This window comes from Globicephala melas, chromosome 18, assembly GCF_963455315.2.
Source record: "Globicephala melas chromosome 18, mGloMel1.2, whole genome shotgun sequence".
NCBI lineage: Eukaryota > Metazoa > Chordata > Mammalia > Artiodactyla > Delphinidae > Globicephala > Globicephala melas.
This window is the reverse complement of record NC_083331.1, coordinates 10421633-10441066: the sequence shown is the minus strand read 5'-3', so window position 1 is coordinate 10441066 and position 19434 is coordinate 10421633. Positions and strand designations below refer to the sequence as shown.

Sequence of the window (19434 nt, the reverse complement as noted above, 5' to 3'; positions counted from 1 at the left end):
ACTCCAATAAAAATTAATTCAAAAAAAGACTGCTGGGGCTTCCCTGGTGGCGCAGTGGTTGGGGGTCCGCCTGCCGATGCGGGGGGCACGGGTTCGTGCCCCGGTCTGGGAGGATACCGCCTGCCGCGGAGCGGCTGGGCCCGTGAGCCATGGCCGCTGAGCCTGCGCATCTGGAGCCTGTGCTCCGCGGCGGGGCGGTGCTGTGGCAGTGGGAGGCCTGCGTACCGAAAAAAACAAAAAAAAAGACTGCTCATATGTATCAAATGGATAATATTAAAATGTTTGAAAATAAGGCAAAAAAATAAAGAAATGTTTGGAGTGTTCACTGAGGAAACAGTAAAATGCCAGCTGTCCTTAAAAAGAAGAACAATGAAGAACTGGAGCATAAGATAACATTACAGTAGAGAATTGGTGTAATCATCAATAGCAAGCAAGCAGAAGTTTGAGAGCCAGCCTCCTGGGGCAGTGTCCTCAAGAGGGGCAAAGAGTATATGGTCAGGATAGAAAGTGACTAGATACACTAATGTTGCTACAGTACCAATATTAATGAGGGCTCAGCACATGCCGGGTACTGGGTTGATTACTGTTGTTTAGCCCATCTAATTTTCCCGTGGCCTATGAATTGAGCACTCTTATTACACCCATTTTACAGAGAAGGTTCAGAGGTTCATATGACTAGAGAGTGTTGGATCAGGAACTGGAGACCAGGCCTGTCTTATCCAGAGCCCTTGTGTTTAGTTACCGTGATACTTGGCCTCCTTGAAGTGTAACAGGTATATGCATTTTAGGATCCTCCATGCTACACCTGTTGAGCAGGAGTCGTTAAACACTTAATAAAAGGCCAATTTGGCCTAAAAAAGTACTTCTCAGTAAGAACTTTTCAGTAAGAGATATGAAATGTGTAACTTTGTGTAAAAGGTGGGTTGTCTTGCCCTAGGGGTATGATGAATTCTGCCGCAGCACAAAGCATAGATTAAAAAGTAGGTTTTATTGGATAAGAGGAAACTTGAACAAGCAGAAGGGTTGGATCCTCTTACCTGTCCTTTGAGAGGCATACGCCAGGGTCTGGGTGCTCTGGGCCTGCAGTGCTGGTCTACGTACACCTATAGAAATGGCACCCCCGTGGCTTCTGTTATAGGACGAGCATATTTACTGAAAGCCACAGCGTGCCAGGTATACAACATGGATACAAAGAAGGCTCTGGAACTTCTGACTTCAAAGAACTTAAAATTTGTTGGAGAGTCGGACAAGGGGGCAGTTATTAGGGCTGTGATGTAAGTGAGATGACAAACGTAAGCACTGGGTTCGTGAAGTGCAAAAGAAAGGCATCTGATTCGATTCTGTGCAGTGCAGGGAAGCTTCCTAAGAGAGATCGTCTTCAAAATGAATCTTTACCTCATCTATTTGAAGTCAGGGGACTGGACAAAATGACCTCTTTAGTCCTTCCGTGGAGTTCTGTGACATTGTACATGGTGAATGAATCTCAAGAGAAGGAGGGCTTCAACTCAACTGCTAGACTTCCCTGACAAAGATAAGAGGAAAAAAAGGGCTGTGAAGAGCCATTAGAGAGATTTAGCTAAGGTGACCAACTCTTCAGGGGTTTGTTGGAGACTTGTTGGATTTAAAAATCGTAGACCAGGCAGTGCTGATAAAATTGTTAGCTGCTGCAGTAACTACACACTTGATTTTTGTGGGATCTTTGACATTATCAGAGCTTCTAGAATTGAGGAGGTGACTCTATGCAAGTGTGAAATGGCCCTTGATCTGGAGAAGGGTATAGAATTGCAAGTCCTCCTGCAAACCTCCCTGGACGGCACATTTTCTATTCCACCTGTCACCTGTTTCTTCCTACAGAGTAGGAAAATAGCAGCCTTCTGTACCATCATTCTTGAACTAGAGGTTGTTTCAAAGTCATCAGCCATGAAAACGAAACTGTTTACACATCCTTTCTATGATGTCACCTTCAAACTTGTTGATTGAAAACGAAGGGAAAATATCATGACCTAAGTGAACACAGGAGGAGGGCAGGGGGATAGAACAAATGATATTTATGACTGACTGAGAATTTCATCTCAGCAACTAAAATGGTGAACTTGGGATCACTGGAAATGGAAATAGTTGACTTAACAGATGGTAGGCGGCTCTTGTCAGAAAAGACTGTTCTGAGCATGAGCCTAATTGAGTAGTTTATATCTGTATAAATTAACATTTTTTAAAGCTGTGATATTCTCAGGAGAATTTTCAGGATAAACATTTAGAGTTTTCCAGGTGTCCTCAGTGGAAAACTTATCATTGAACAAAGGTTAATTTCACTAGTTTAAAAATTATACATTGGAAATTCAAATGGACCATGATCTGTCTTTAAAATGATGCAGAAATTTGAGAGCTGAAGATGTACTCCTTTTCTGGTTTTTACCATGTTCTTCTATAAGTTCTTTTGTTTGAACAGCTCCTTGGGGCAAACATCTGCCTACTTGAAATCTTATTAGGAGAATAACTTCATTTAAATCTTCCCTCATAGCCCTCTCCTGCAAATTTCAGTGTATAGTCAACCATGCTAGGGAAAATTGAAGCAATTAGGTATGTCTCAATTAAATATTTTTTTATTTTTAGGTATATGCCATAGTAATTTTTATGTATAACTACATGTTTAACACTGAATATCTGTTATTTTCTTCCTTAGATTCCTGAAGACTTGTCCAACTAAAGCTTACTTCATTCTGTATTGAGCCCAGTTGTTCCTGGGAACTGTAAAACTAAACATTGCTAATAAATGGGCATGCATATGTCCAAGTGTAGGGTTCACACAGCAGAAAAGAAACACTTTATTTCTAAGAGAAGAAAACTACATAAGGCAGAGAAACAAACAAGATCTGCTGTTGCTGGGCCAGTAACATGAGAAGGAAGAGAAATCCATAGCAGACTTGTGATACTTGTAGTTTTCCTAAGAATTCTTGGGGTCAACAAAGAATTAACTAGTAATGCTTGTTATCTGGGCATTGAATAAAATTCAAATGATCTCTCTATTTTTAATTTCAACAGAAACTATTTATCCATCATTAAAAATATTCAAACAGAATAGAAGGACATGAAATAAAATAAAATATCCCACCAGACCCAACTTTCATTGCTCAAAGGCATGATTTTAAACTTGTCTGTTTTGGTTCTTCCAGTGGCTACCCCCATATGTCTAAATCAGGTAATTACAGCAATATTTCTTGCTGTACTTTAAAAAAAATTAAACATACCCAGTAACTTCCCATTATGAAAGATGAAGAATTCAGCATACTTAAGCTTCTCTTTCCTTCTCCTCCCACTTCCCACATTTTGTTATTTATGTTATAAAGTTTGGATCTTGTTTTGGTTATCTCTGTACCTCTAAATAATGTACTCAACCCTCTCTTCATCCATCAACTTTAGACAGTATCTCCAGACACCCATTAGGAGGAGAAATAAGGCTTCATACATTCCTCCAGAGAAGAGTTCCACTACTTCTACACTGCCAGAGATTCTGTTATTTACATTCCATTCTCCTCAAATGAGGAGGGCCTGAACGACCCACAGGCTAGTACCTCCAGCCCTGCATTGGTGGATTATAACTTTTTTAAGGAGCACTTTCCCAGTTTTAGCCTGAAGGTAGGTAAATATGACTGGTAGGGACCTGAGAAAGCAGGCGGAAGGAGGACTACAGGCAGGGTTGTTTCATAGACAGACCTTCAATTACCACCGTATTTTTGCCTTACTTTTCATTCCCATTCTTTCATTGCCAGTCTGGAGCTCTGAGCTTCTCCTGAGCTTACCATGAAGAGTGTCTATATTTTTTGATGCTCAATGTGGACTTTGACATTCTTTTCTTATCCACAAATGTGATCTCATTAAAGTTCTGAAATTTTATCAAATTTTGAAAATTTATCAAACTCTGGCTGGTTCATAGACGCACTCTCATTCTCATTCGGTGATATTACGGATCCATTGCTTTTGTACTTCTTTGAGAGGAAATGGGGTGAAAAGTGTGTGCTTGGGCCACCATCTTGAATAGAAAAATCTCCATCTTTCATTCTAATTCTTACTCTTTAGCCAAGGCGTTTAATTCTCTTTTGTTTATGCAGAAATTGGAATGAATGCAGTTCTGGTCAGTCTCTGTTCAAAGACATGGAATGTCTTTCCAGGAAGTCTTCACCCCTTCTTAGTTTATCAGTTCTCATTGACTCAGTACAAACACAGCTCAACTATAGCCTTGCTTCCCACTACTTCCTCATGAACACTTTGCCCCAGTCAAACTGAATTGCTTACCGTTTCCTCAAGATAACTTTAATTTCCTGTATTTTGCTTTTATTCTGCTGTTCTCTCCAACCGCCCCCCACGAACACACAATGCTTCCCTATTTCAAATAATCTTCCACTCTAAATGCAATCTAGCCTGCAGGAGCACAAGGCAAAGATCATCTGCTTCTATGAGCTTCCTGACTTCAGCCAGAGGTCCATGACTTTATTAAGTCTGCTTTCCATTGCCCCAGTGGAAAGGTGGGTACCAGGTGATCAATAATGACATGATTGTCTCACTGGATCTGTGGGATTTTAATTTGTGGAGGTGACTGAGAGATGACATGGGGAAGCTAATGCCACTGAAAGAAGATTTTGGTTACTCACATTTCCTGAGAGGAGGGGCCACACCATTGTCACATAGGGCCAATGTGATCTCATAGAACATTATAGCAGAGAGGTTTGTACCTCTCTGTGAGATTTATGACATGAATGTTGAATTGTGGCATTTTATGCTGTGTCTCATCTTCCTTCACCAGTAGCCTCATGGAGGATAGAGTATATGTCTTAAGCATGTTGGGATTCTCTGCAACTCCTATAACAAGGGTTTGCAGATTTCTCACTGGAGGAAAATGCCTTCTTTTCTGCTCCCATACACTTGCTTAATTTCTTAGGATTCCTTACATATCATAAGCATTGTTTTGTCAACAATTTGTCTTAAGAATTCTTAGTATCACTTCACTTCTATACTCAACAATGTTCCAGTTAGATGTTCTATACAAGTATAGGATGGGTTGCAGGTTTCAGTGTGGGGTGACTTGCGGGTGATGAGACGTGATTAAGAAATTAAAAAGACAACTTGAGAAACTTGGAGGAGAACTTCTAAAAGTAGGTGGGGCCATAGCTGCAAACTTTACCACTGTCCAGATTACCCCAACCCTGGAAACTCCATGTGTTAGTCAGTTCGGCTTGTTTATGCTGCAGTTATGAAGAACTGTCGGTGACTTACACCTCACAGGTTTAGTTCTAACTCACTTTACATTCAGGTGCAGGTCAACCATGGCTCTGCTCTACGTGTTCTCTTCATTTCAGGATTCAGGCTAAAAGACTCAGCTCATCTGGGGTATGCTGGTCTTGCGACAGTAGGAAAAGAGTAATGGAAGTGCTACCTGATGGCTTTATAAGGTTCTGCTCTAAAGGAGCATCACCAATTTCCCTTACATTTCATTGCTAAAAGAATTTGCGTGGCCAAGCCTAATATTAAAGAAGTATTATCCTCCCAACTGGAAAAAATCATATAAACTACCTCACCCCAGAAAATAAATATTAGTGATAATAATAATAAATTACAAGTGAATAATAAAACCGACAAGGGGGCACCTCCATGGCCTGACACTAAGTAACATTTTACTTTCTCCTTAAACAGCCCTGCCAGGTAACTGGTAGGAAACATAGTCAGAGAGGTTAGTTAGTTTTTTAGCTTAATGTGACCCAGCTAGTTAGGTGGAGAACCAAAATTCTGAACCAGGTTTCCTGGCACCTGGTAAGAAATAAATAAATTCCCTTGTTAGACCAAGGTACAGCCATCAGGACAATGCACAGTTATGCCAGCAACATGTAAAACTGTGCTCGCACAGCACTGCATCATTCCTAGTTTTGCTTCCAACACTAGCTGAAGCTACCTTGGCAGCCTCCAACCTTCTAGCTTCTGATCTCTTACCATCGCCCACCCACGAGACCTGGGGCTTGTCATCATTTTAGTCTGACATCACCTTTTGGGGAGGCCTGTTCTTCTGACTCTCCTATCTTCTGTTGCTCTGAGTAACCCTCCAGGACCCAACCAGAAATCTCAAAATCTCCCTCCCGTACATGGTAATGGCACCAGCAAAACCCAAACACAATCGAACCCTTAGGTGGCCTGTTTTGAAAGAGGTTTGGTAAAGTTAAGCTACTCTCAGTGACCCTCCATAAATATTCATACGTAGGGATCTTTCTGATAATTTATTATGAATAGAAATTGTTCCCCCTCAGTTTCAAGTTGTCATCTATTAGGCAGTCCTGGTATTTCATTTTAATGTATAAGAGATCACTTAGTGATATACTCTGATAATTCCTGAAATCTGTCACCTATCACAGAATAACATTGGCAGTCCTCCAACACTTACTCGAGGCAAAGCACAATCAGGCAAGAAGGTAAATATTCAGTCAGGAAAGTTGGTTTTTACACTGAGCAACACTGAATTATACATTGCAAAATGCTAATATAATTAGCAGCCTGTTTATCAACTCATCTGCAAAATAGGGGTGTGGAGGGGTATTGACAATGAAAGTTCTCCTTTACCTTCATCACTTAAATCTCCTGGATAATTCATGAGCAAAAAGTGAAGTGTGGTGGGACTTCCCTAGCGGTCCAGTGGTTAAGACTTCGCCTTCCAATGCAGGGGGTGCAGTTGCAATCCCTGGTCGGGGAGCTAAGATCCCACACGCCTTGTGGCTAAAAAACGAAAACATAAAAACAGAAGTGAGAATGAGGCAGAAAGCATCAGAGCCCCAGGATGACTTCATAGAGTAGAGCCACTCACCCACTCTAAACCACCTGCCCGCCTCCAGAAAGTGATGTGAAAGAGAAGAACCAGGTGGAAGAGCATCGGCACAGGGGCATACTTTTCTCCTGGTGCAGAAAGGAGCACAGGAAGGATCTTGGTGCTCTGGCCGGGTGACATGCCTGAGCCTCTGAGGTGGGAGAGCCAAGTTCAGGACATTGGCCCCCCAGAGACCCCCCCCCGGCCCCATGAATATCAATCAGCGAGAGCTCTCCCAGAGATCTCCGTCTCAACATGAAGACCCAGCTCCACTCAATGACTAGGAAGCTCCAGTGCTGGACGCCCCATGCCAAACAACTAGCAAGACAGGAACACAACCCCACCCATTAGCAGAGAGGCTGCCTAAAATCATAAGGTCATAGACACCCCAAAACATACCACCGGATGCGGTCCTGCCCACCAGAAACACAAGATCCAGCGTCATCCATCAGAACACAGGCACCAGTCCTCTCCACCAGGAAGCCTACACAACCCACTGAACCAACCTTACCCACTGGGGGCAGACACCAAAAAAACCAGGAACTACGAACCTGCAGCTGGCAGAAAGGAGACACCAAACACAGTAAGTTAAGGAAAATGAGAAGACAGAGAAATACACAGCAGATGAAAGAGCAAAGTAAAAACCCACCAGACCAAACAAATGAAGAGGAAATAGGCAGTCTACCTGAAAAAGAATTCAGAGTAATGATAGTAAACATGATCCAAAATCTTGGAAATAGAATGGAGAAAATAAAAGAAACATTTAACAAGGAACTAGAAGAACTGCAGAGCAAACAAACAATGATGAACAATACAATAAATGAATTTAAAAATTCTCCAGAAGGAAGCAACAGCAGATTAACTGAGGCAGAAGAACAGATAAGTGACCTGGAAGATAAAATAGAGCAGAATAAGAAAAAAGAATTAAAAGAATTGAGGACAGTCTCAGAGACCTCTGGGACAACACTAAGTGCACCAACATTCGAATTATAGGGGTCCCAGAAGAAGAAGAGAAAAAGAAAGGATCTGAGAAAATAGTTCAAGAGATTACAGTTGAGAACTTCCCTAATATGGGAAAAGAAACAGTCAATCAAGTCCAGGAAGCACAGAGAGTCCCATACAGGATAAATCCAAGGAGAAACACGCCAAGACACATATTAATCAAACTATCAAAAATTAAATACAAAGAAAACATATTAAAAGCAGCAAGGGAAAAACAACAAATAACACACAAGGGAATCCCCATAAGGTTAACAGCTGATCTTTCAGCAGAAACTTTGCAAGCCAGAAGGGTGTGGCAGGACATATATAAAGTGATGAAAGGGAAAAACCTACAACCAAGGTTACTCTACCCTGCAAAGATCTTATTCAGATTCAACGAAGAAATTAAAACATTTACAGACAAGCAAAAGCTAAGAGAATTCAGCACAACCAAACCAGCTTTACAACAAATTCTAAAGTAACTTCTCTAGGCAGGAAAAACAAGAGAAGGAAAGGACTTCCAATAACAAACCCAAACTATTAAGGGAATGGTAGTAGGAACATACATATGGATAATTACCTTAAATGAAAATGGATTAAATGCTCCAACCAAAAGACATAGACCAGGTGAATGGATACAAAAACAAGACCGGTATATATGCTGTGTACAGGAGATCCACTTCAGACCTAGGGACACAAACAGACTGAAAGTGAGGGGATGGAAAAAGATATTCCATGCAAATGAAAATCAAATGAAAGCTGGGGCTTCCCTGGTCGCGCAGTGGTTGAGAGTCCGCCTGCCGATGCAGGGAACACGGGTTCGTGCCCCGGTCTGGGAAGATCCCACATACTGTGGAGCGGCTGGGCCCGTGAACCATGGCCACTGAGCCTGCGTGTCCAGAGCCTGTGCTCCACAACGGGAGAGGCCACAACAGTGAGAGGCCTGTGTACTGCAAAAAAAAAAAAAAAAAAAAGCTGTAGTAACAATTCTCATATCAGGTAAAATAAACACTTTAAAATAAAGACTACTTCAAGAGACAAAGAAGAACACTACATAATGATCAAGGGATCAATCCAAGAAGAAGATACAACAATTGTAAATATTTATGTACCCAATATAGGAGCACCTCAATACATAAGGCAACTACTAACAGCCATAAAAGGGGAAATTGACAGTAACACAATAATAGCAGGGGAGTTAAACATCCCACTTTCACCAATGGACATATCATCCAAAATGAAAATAAATAAGGAAACACAAGCTTTAAATGATACATTAAACAAAATGGACTTAATTGATAGTTATAGGACATTCCATCTAAAAACAACAGAATAAACTTTCTTCTCAAGTGCTCATGGAATGTTTTCCAGGATAGATCATATGTTGGGTCACAAATCAAGCCTTGGTAAATTTAAGAAAATGGAAATTGTATCAAGTATCTTTTCTGACCCAAATGCTATGAGACAAGATATCAATTACAGAAAAAAATCTGTAAAAAATACAAACACATGGAGGCTAAACAATACACTACTAAATAACCAAGAGATCACTGAAGAAATCAAACAGGAAGTCAAAAAATACCTAGAAACAAAAGGCAATGGAAACATGACAACCAAAACACTATGGGGTGCAGCGAAAGCAGTTCTAAGGGGGAAGTTTATAGCGATACAATCCTACTTCAAGAAACAAGAAACATCTCAAATAAACAAATGAAATTTGCACCTAAAGCAATTAGAGAAAGAACAACAAAAAAACCCCAAAGTTAGCAGAAGGAAAGAAATCATAAAGATCAGATCAGAAATAAATGAAAAAGAAATGAAGGAAACAATAGAAAAGATAAATAAGACTAAAAGCTGGTTCTTGGAGAAGATAAACTAAATTGATAAACCATTAGCCAGACTCATCAAGAAATCAAGGGAGAAGACTCAATCAATAGAATTAGAAATGAAAAAGGAGAAGTAACAACTGACACTGCAGAAATACAAAGGATCAAGAGAGATTACTACAAGCAACTATATGCCAATAAAATGGAAAACCTGGTAGAAATGGACAAATTAACAAAGTTAACAAGACACATATGGTCAACTTTGATAAAGGAGGCACGAATATACAATGCAGAAAAGACAGCCTCTTCAATAAGTGGTGCTGGGAAAACTGGACAGCTACATGTAAAAGAATGAAATTAGAACACTCCCTATCACCATACACAAAAATAAACTCAAAATGGATTAAAGACTCTATGTGTGTGGGTTTATCTCTGGGCTTCTATCCTGTTCCACTGATCTATATTTCTGTTTTTGTGCCACTACCATACTGTCTTGATAACTGTAGCTTTGTAATTTAGTCTGAAATCAGGGAGCCTGATACCTCCAGCTCTGTTTTTCTTTCTCAAAATTGCTTTGGCTATTCAGGGTCTTTTGTGTTTCCATACAAATTTTGAAATTTTTTGTTCTAGTTCTGTGAAAAATGCCTTTGGTAGTTTGATAGGGATTTCATTGAATCTGTAGAGAGATTTGGGTAGTAGAGTCATTTTCACAATGTTGATTCTTCCAATCCAAGAACATGGTATATCTCTCCATCTGTTTGTATCATCTTTAATTTCTTTCTTCAGTGTCTTATAGTTTTCTGCATTCAGGTCTTTTGGCTCCTCAGGTCGGTTTATTCCTAGGTATCTTATTCCTTTTGTTGCAGTGGTAAATGGGAGTGTTTCCTTAATTTCACTTTCAGATATTTCATCCTTAGTGTATAGGAATGCAAGAGATTTCTGTGCATTAATTTTGTATCTTTCTACTTTACCAAATTCATTGATTAGCTCTAGTAGTTTTCTGGTAGCACCTTTAGGATTCTCTATGTATAGTATCATGTCATCTGCAAAAAGTGACAGTTTTGCTTCTTCTTTTCTGATTTGTATTCCTTTTATTTCTTTTTCTTCTCTGATTGCTGTGGCTAAAACGTCCAAAGCTATGTTGAATAATAGTGGTGAGAGTGGGAAACCTTGTCTTCTTCCTGATCTTAGTGGAAATGGCTTCAGGTTTTCACCATTGAGAATGATGTTGGCTGTGGTTTTGGCACATATGGCCTTTACTACGTTGAGGTTAGTTTCCTGTATGCCTACTTTCTGGAGGGGTTTTATCGTAAATGGGAATTGAATTTTGTCAAAAGCTTTTTCTGCATCTGTTGAGATGATCATATGTTTTTTATCCTTCAGCTTGTTAATATGGTGTATCACATTTATTGATTTGTGTATATTGAAGAATTCTTGCATTTCTGGGATAAACCCCACTTGGTCATGATTTATGATCCCTTTAATGTGCTGTTGGATTCTGTTGGCTCGTATTTTGTTGAGGATTTTTGCATCTATGTTCATCAGTGACATTGGCCTGTAGTTTTCTTTTTTTGTGACATCCTTGTCTGGTTTTGGTATCAGGGTGATTGTGGCCTCGTAGAATGAGTTTAGGAGTGTTCCTTCCTCTGCTATATTTTGGAAGAGTTTGAGAAGGATACGTGTTAGCTCTTCTCTAAATGTTTGATAGAGTTCACGTGTGAAGCCATCTGGTCCTAGGCTTTTGTTTGTTGGAAGATTTTAAATTACAGTTTCAATTTCAGTGCTTGTGATTGGTCTGTGTATATTTTCTGTTTCTTCCTGATTCAGTCTCGGAAGGTTGTGCTTTTCTAAGAATTTGTCCATTTCTACCAGGTTTTCCATTTTATTGGCATATAGTTGCTTGTAGTAATCTCTCACGATCCTTTGTATTTCTGCAGTGTCAATTGTTACTTCTTCTTTTTCATTTCTAATTCTATTGATTTGAGTCTTCTCCCTTTATTTCTTGATGAGTCTGGCTAATGGTTTATCAGTTTAGTTTATCTTCTCAAAGAACCAGCTTTTAGTTTTATCTTTGCTATTGTTTCCTTCATTTCTTTTTCATTTATTTCTGATCTGATCTTTATGATTTCTTTCCTTCTGCTAACTTTGGGGGTTTTTTGTTCTTCTTTCTCTAATTGCTTTAGGTGCAAATTTCATTTGTGTATTTGCGATGTTTCTTGTTTCTTGAGGTAGGATTGTATTGCTATAAACTTCCCTCTTAGAACTGCTTTTGCTGCATCCCATAGTGTTTGGGTCGTCGTGTTTTCATTGTCATTTGTTTCTAGGTATTTCTTGATTTCCTTTTTGATTTCTTCAGTGATCTCTTGGTTATTTAGTAGTGTATTGTTTAGCCTCCATGTGTTTGTATTTTTTACACATTTTTCCCTGTAATTGATATCTAGTCTCATAGCACTGTGGTCGGAAAAGATACTTGATATGTTTTCAGTTTTCTTAAATTTACCAAGCCTTGATTTGTGTCCCAAGATATGATCTATCCTGGAGAATGTTCCATGAGCACTTGAGAAGAAAGTGTATTCTGTTCTTTTTGTATGGAATGTCCTATAAATATGAATTAAGTCCATCTTTCTTATTATATCATTTAAAGCTTGTGTTTCCTTATTTATTTTAATTATGTATGATCTGTCCATTGGTGAAAGTGGGGTATTAAATTCCCCTACTATGATTGTGTTACTGTCGATTTCCCCTTTTATGGCTTTTAGCATTTGCCTTATGTATTGAGGTCGATTTCCCCTTTTATGGCTTTTAGCATTTGCCTTATGTATTGAGGTGGTTCTTTGTTGGGTGCATAAATATTTATAATTGTTATATCTTCTTGGATTGATCCCTTGATCATTATGTAGTGTCCTTCTTTGTCTCTTGAAATAGTCTTTAAAGTCTATTTTGTCTGATATGAGAATTGCTACACCAGCTTTCTTTTGTTTTTCATTTGCATGGGATATCTTTTTCCAACCCCTCATTTTCAGTCTGTATGTTTCCCTATGTCTGAAGTGGGTTTCTTGTAGATAGCCTATATACGGGTCTTTTTTTGTATCCATTCAGCCAGTCTGTGTCTTTTGGTTGGAGCATTTAATCCATTTTCATTTAAGGTAATTATCGATATGTACGTTCCTGTTAGCATTTTCTTAATTGTTTTGGGTTTGTTACTTTAGGTCTTTTCCTTCTCTTGTATTTCTTGCCTAGAGAAGTCCCTTTAGCATTTGTTGTAAAGCTGGTTTGGTGGTATTGAATTCTCTTAGCTTTTGCTTGTCTGTAAAGGTTTTAATTTCTCTGTCAAACTGAATGAGATCCTTGCTGGGTAGAGGAATCTTGGTTGTAGGTTTTTCCCCTTCATCGCTTTAAGTATGTCCTGCCACTCCCTTCTGGCTTGCAGAGTTTCTGCTGAAAGATCAGCTGTTAACCTTATGGGGATTCCCTTGTATGTTATTTGTTGCTTTTCCCTTGCTGCTTTTAATATTTTTTCTTTGTATTTAATTTTTGCTAGTTTGATTAATATGTGTCTTGGTGTGTTTCTCCTTGGATTTATCCTGTATGGGACTCTCTGTGCTTCCTGGACTTGACTATTTCCTTTCCCATATTAGGGAAATTTTCAACCATAATCTCTTCAAATATTTGCTCAGTCCCTTTTTTTGTCTGTTCTTCTTCTAGTATTCCTGTAATTTGAATGTTGGTATGTTTAATGTTGTTCCAGAGGTCTCTGAGACTGTCCTAAATTCTTTTCATTTTTTTTTCTTTGTTCTGGTCTGCAGTAGTTATTTCCACTATTTTATCTTCGAGATCACTTATCCATTCTTCTGCCTCAGTTATTCTGCTTTTGATTCCTTCTGCAGAATTTTTAATTTCATTTATTGTGTTCATCATTGTTTGTTTGCTCTTTAGTTCTTCTAGGTCTTTGTTAAATGTTTCTTGTAGTTTCTCCATTCCATTTCCAAGATTTCGGATCATCTTTACTATGATTACTCTCAATTCTTTTTCAGGTAGACTGCCTATTTCCTCTTCATTTTTTGGTCTCGTGGGTTTTTACCTTGCTCATCCACCTGCTGTGTATTTCTCTGTCTTCTCAGTTTGCTTAACTTACTGTGTTTGGTGTCTCCTTTCTGCCGGCTGCAGGTTCGTAGTTCCTGTTTTTTTTTTTGGTGTCTGCCCCCAGTGCATAAGGTTGGTTCAGTGGGTTGTGTAGGCTTCCTGGTGGAGGGGACTAGTGCCTGTGTTCTGGTGGATGATGCTGGATCTTGTGTTTCTGGTGGGCAGGACCACGTCTGGTGGTATGTTTTGGGGTGTCTCTGACTTTACTATGGTTTTAGGCAGCCTCTCTGCTAATGGGTGTGGTTGTGTTCTTCTCTTGCTAGTTGTTTGGCATAGAGGGTCCAGCCCTGTAGCTTGCTGGTCATTGAGTGGACCTGGATCTCAGCAGTGAGATGGAGATCTCTGGGAGATCTCTTGCTGTTTGATATATGTGGGGCCGGGAGTTCTTTGGTGGACCAATGTCCTGAACTCGGCTCTCCCACCTCAACGGCTCAGGCCTGACACCCGGTCGGAGCACCAAGGCCCTGTCAGCCACTCAGCTGAGAGGAAAAGGGGTAAAAAAAAAAAGAAAGAAAGAAAGAAAAAAATAAAGTTATTAAAATAAAAAAAATTATTAAAAGTAAAAATATTAAAAAATAATAACAAAAAAAAGAAAGCAGAGAGCTACCAAACCAAAAAACAAATCCAGTGATAACAAATGCTAAAAACTATACAAAAAAATAATAATAATAAATAAATAAATAAATGGACAGACTGAACCCTAGGCAAAATGGTATAACAAAGCTATACAAACAAAATCACACAAAGAAGTATACATATACACACTCACAAAAAGAGAAAAAGAAAAAATGTATCTATATTTATGTAAATACTAAACTAAAATAAATGTAAAACCAGAAACAAATTAGATGCAGAAAGCAAATCCCAAGTCTACAGTTGCTCCCAAGGTCCACTGCCTCAATTTTTGAATGATTCGTTTTCAGGTATTCCACAGATGCAGGTACATCAAGTTGATTGTGGAGATTTAATCCGCTGCTCCTGAGGCTGCTGGGAGAGATCTCTCTTTCTCTTCTTTGTTTGCACAGCTCCCAGGGTTCAGCTTTGGATTTGGCCCCGCCTCTGTGTGTAGGTCGCTGGAGAGCGTCTGTACTTTGCTCAGACAGGACAGGGTTAAAGGAGCAGCTATTAGGGGGCTCTGGCTCACTCAGGCTGGGGGAAGGAGGAGTACAGAGTGCGGGGCAAGCCTGCAGTGGCAGAGGCTGGCGTGATGTTGCACCAGCCTGAGGCGCGCCGTGTGTTCTCCCGCGGAAGTTGTCCCTGGATCACGGGACCCTGGTAGTGGCGGGCTGCACAGGCTCCCAGGAGAGGAGGTGTGGATAGTGACCTGTGCTTGCATACAGGCTTCTTGGTGGCTCCAGGAGCAGCCTTAGCGTCTCATGCTCACCTCTGTTGTCCGAGCTGATAGCCGCAGCCTGTGCCCATCTCTGGAACTCCTTTAAGCAGCGCTCTTAATCCCCTCTCCTTGCACCCCTAAAACCCCTGCCTCTTAGGTCCAGACTTTTTCCCAGACTACCTCCCAGGTAGCTGTGGCTCACTAGCCCCCTTCAGGCTGTGTTCACGCAGCCAACCCCAGTCCTCTCCCTGGGATCTGACCTCCAAAGCCTGAGCCTCAGCTCCCAGCCCCCGCCCGCCCCGGCAGGTGAGCAGGCAAGCCTCTCGGGCTGATGAGTGCTGGTCAGCACTGATCCTCTGTGCGGGAATCTCTCCAGTTTGCCCTCTGCATCCCTGTTGCTGCGCTCTCCTCTGTGGCTCTGAAGCTTCCCTCCCACCCACCCCCAACCCCATCCAGCCCCTGTCTCCACCAGTGAAGGGGCTTCCTAGAGTGTGGACACTTTTCCTCCTTCACAGCTGCCTCCCACTGGTGCAGGTCCCGTCCCTATTCTTCTTTTGTCTCTGTTTTTTCTTTTTTTTTTTTTGACCTACCCAGGTACGTGGGGGAGTTTCTTGCCTTTGGGGAAGTCTGAGGTCTTCTGCCAGTGTTCAGTAGGTGTTCTGTAGGAGTTGTTCCACATGTAGTTGTATTTTTGATGTATTTGGGGGGAGAAAGGTCATCTCCAGGTCTTACTCCTCCGCCATCTTGAAGGTCCCTCCAGAAGCAATATTGTAACAAATATAAAGACTAAAAATGGTCCACATCAAAAAAAAAAATCTTAAAAAAAAAAGCACAGTGGGGATCAGAGCTGAGGCACAAAATGGTTCTGTAGATAATCTGTAATGAGTTTAAATGCATTCTTTCTTCCGTATGTCAGCAAGCAGAGTTGGTTTGCTTAGAGTTCACTTTAACTCTGGCTTTACATCAAAAATGGAACATCACTTTGTAATCATTAAGCGTTTTGCTTCGATATTAAATATTGAAGTTCGTCTGATTGCTAAGCCCATAATTAAGAGGGGAAGGAAACCTGTAATGTTACAGATGTTTTCCCATTTGATAATCATGTGGTGAAAGCAATCATGAATAGAAATATTGTAGCTGTTCAGAATAAATAGGAACTCCTGAGGAGACCCAGAGACAGTAAATAAAATCACTGGAGGCATGTGATTGCAATGTCAGAGGAGAGAGGAAAAGGCCCACGTGTGTGCAGGAATTTGGAGTGGCAGAGGAAAGGTAGCACAGCGTTCCCCATAAGGATGCTGACAACGGGCAGCAAAGGCTGGATGCGCAACCTGTCCAGGATTCAGTCCTTACTGCTTGGAGGCCCTAGGCATGCTGTTCAGAGCTTCACTCTTCTCACCTGTAAAATAAGGAAAAGAATGTCTGCCTTGGACTGATCTGAGAATTAAAGGGGGTACTGGGTGTAAAGTGTTTAGCCCTTGATACTTGGAGCTATCATCATCCCCTAGTTTATAAACTCCATGAGAACCTGGATCTTGTCTGACTTATTCACTGAAATATCTTTGGTCCAAGAATGGTTTGTGGCTTATAATGGACCCACAACAAACTGTTATTGAAATAATAAATTAAAAAGACAATAGGGTTTCCCTAGTGGTGCAGTGGTTAGAAATCTCCCTGCCAGTGCAGGGGACATGGGTTCGAGCCCTGGTCCGGGAAGATCCCACATGCTGTGGAGCAACTAAGCCCATGCGCCACAAGTACTGAACCTGTGCTCTAGAGCCCACAAGCCACAACTACTGAGCCCACGTGCCACAACTACTGAAGCTCCCGTGCCTAGAGCCTGTGCTCCGCAATAAGAGAAACCACTGCAATGAGAAGCCCGTGCATCTCAAGGAAGAGTAGCCCCCTGCTCGCTGCAACTAGAGAAAGCCCAAGCACAGCAATGAAGACCCAACACAGCCAAAAATAAATAAATAAGTAAATAAATTGATTTTTAAAAAGACAATAATAAATGAATAGAAATGAGAAACTTGACAGAAAACAGTGTATCAAAGAAATTGGTTTTTGAGAAAATTAAGAGAATTCTGGTTAGGTGATAGGAAACATGTATTTGAAAAGGTAAACTCCAGGGCAGGGCAGACAGACGTTTCAAACGACCTTACAGAATTAGCAGAAATAAGGGTTTTGAAGGAAAGTAAAATTTCTGTATATTCTCAGGAAATGGTTTCAGTATTAACTTTATTAGTCTATTGAGTGATGTTCCACAGTGAAGGTAAGGAGCCATTCTCATGAGAGAACAGTTAAAGTTGTCGGGATATATAACAAAGCAACACTGCCCTGGGCTAGACAACACGACTGCACCAGATTGCTTTGTTTCTGACCCCGGTTCTCTGACAGCCAATAGACAAAAAAAAAAAAAAAAAACCAGTAGACTCTTCTCCCTAGAGCCCCAGAAAAGTAGAATCTTAAAGTTTTCAGCCCTATGCCTACATATGCTTGTTTGAAAGCATGACATAGTTGTCTCATGATGATTGTTTGTACAGTTAGAGTTGGCTGCTTTTGGAAAAACCCCCAAGGTTTTGCTGCTGGCTCTGTAGTCTGACTACTTAAGGTGCCCTGAACAATCATCTTTATGATTTGATTGTTCTAGTCTCTTAAGACAATGTGTTAACGTTTTAGAGGAATGGGCAGGAGTTAAACAACTCCAAACCAACCTAAGGAGAAGTTGTGGCATTTTAAGCTATTGCAAACCAAATATGAGATGTAAAAACATTGTTGAAGGTATTCAGGTCAACACTGAGCTTTGAATAGGGTTAGAGGATGCACGTTTCCACCAAGTTTTCAATAAGAGGGTTAATATTTAATTATGATCAAAGTCAAAGTGCCATGATATCTAGGATATCTGCAAACAGCTTTTTGACAGCTACTCATAGTATTACTCAGCGCACATTCTGTATTAGGCTATATAGAGCTTAAGGCAAAGTAAAGTGAAAGTACTTGCATTTTGCTGAAAAATGAGTCACTAAAGGCTCCAGAATTTGGAGTCTAGACGGAGTGAGTGAATAAGCCAGGCAACAGAAGGGCTAGTCATCATAATTGGTCCCGACAGCTTTGCCCACGCCAGTCTGCACTGCTGAGCCAGGCCATCGATGTGACTAGCTCAGATGGGCAGCTGCCCTTGTTTCTTCAGGAAGGGCCTTCCTTGGTTTCATGCGCCTGCAGTGAAACCTCCGGAAGAAGAAATGGAGTGTAAGCAGCATAGCAGCATTTTGACATGACAACACGTTGAATGGTGATGCTGCGGGGGCAGGACTGAGGGACAGATGTCACTTAGCTCCAGAATTTGCTTCGTGAGTTTTTAATAAGAACTGATCTGTTCACAGGTCAACTGGCAATTATTCATTTCACGGTCACCCCAAGCTTGCTGGGGACCCACAGTGTCTCTCCCAGTGCAAAAGAGCCTCTCTCCCGAGCAAGTCACGCTACATCTCAAAGGGAAGACAAATTCTTGTCTTAGGAATATAATACCTCCTTACAGGGGCTGAGAGAAACGCAATTCTCTCCAAGTTCCTGTCAATTAGGAGGCTCACCCTTAGAAGCAGGAGGCAGGGCTGGGTCTGGTTTTGCTCACTGGGCCCCCGTGTGTAGCAGTGATGTTCTGTTGCTTCACTGTGTTGAATACTTGGGATGAGTAATACCTAGTCTCTCCAACAGATATTCTTTGGAGAAGATGATTTCTTAAATGAAGCTACATTTCACTTAAAGTTCCTTCATTAAGCCTTTTTTTTTTTTTTTTTTTTTTGCGGTACACGGGCCTCTCACTGCTGTGGCCTCTCCCGTTGCGGAGCACAGGCTCCGGACGCGCAGGCTCAGTGGCCATGGCTCACGGGCCCAGCTGCTCCGCAGCATGTGGGATCCTCCCGGACCGGGGCACGAACCCGCGTCCCCTGCATCGGCAGGCGGACTCTCAACCACTGCGCTACCAGGGAAGCCCCTCATTAAGCCATTTTAAAAAGCAAATGCCAAATTGAGTGCTTATTCTGGCTTGATTTTATAAGGTTTATTTTCATTCTGCATGAGTTTCCTCATCAATTAAAAAAAAAGTATAAACACTGCTCCTCCCAATCTTTTGATCATGTATCAAAGACACAAGAAAGCAAAAATAATCCACAGTTGACCAATAAACCTGGCAGGGGACTGCACAGTTAGAAGCTCCCCCCCCCGCCCCCCGTGGCTCCAAGGCTGGGGCTGATAGGAGAACCTGCAGGTGGCAGGTGGGGTGGTGCTGTTGATCCAGGCTGCAGCCC

At 41.1% G+C, this 19434-nt stretch overlaps 1 long non-coding RNA gene across 1 annotated transcript in view; it reads right to left on the bottom strand.

Annotated features, from left to right (window-relative positions):
- Positions 1-16517, bottom strand: part of LOC132593837 (uncharacterized) — a 52172-nt gene extending 35655 nt beyond the window's left edge. The window contains exons 1-3 of the long non-coding RNA XR_009559747.1: positions 15718-16517; positions 8406-8775; positions 6604-6756 (exon numbers count right to left, since the gene is read on the bottom strand). This is a non-coding gene — a long non-coding RNA (uncharacterized lncRNA). The remainder of the gene's footprint in view (positions 1-6603; positions 6757-8405; positions 8776-15717) is intronic.
- Between the last annotated feature and the right edge of the window lie 2917 nt (positions 16518-19434).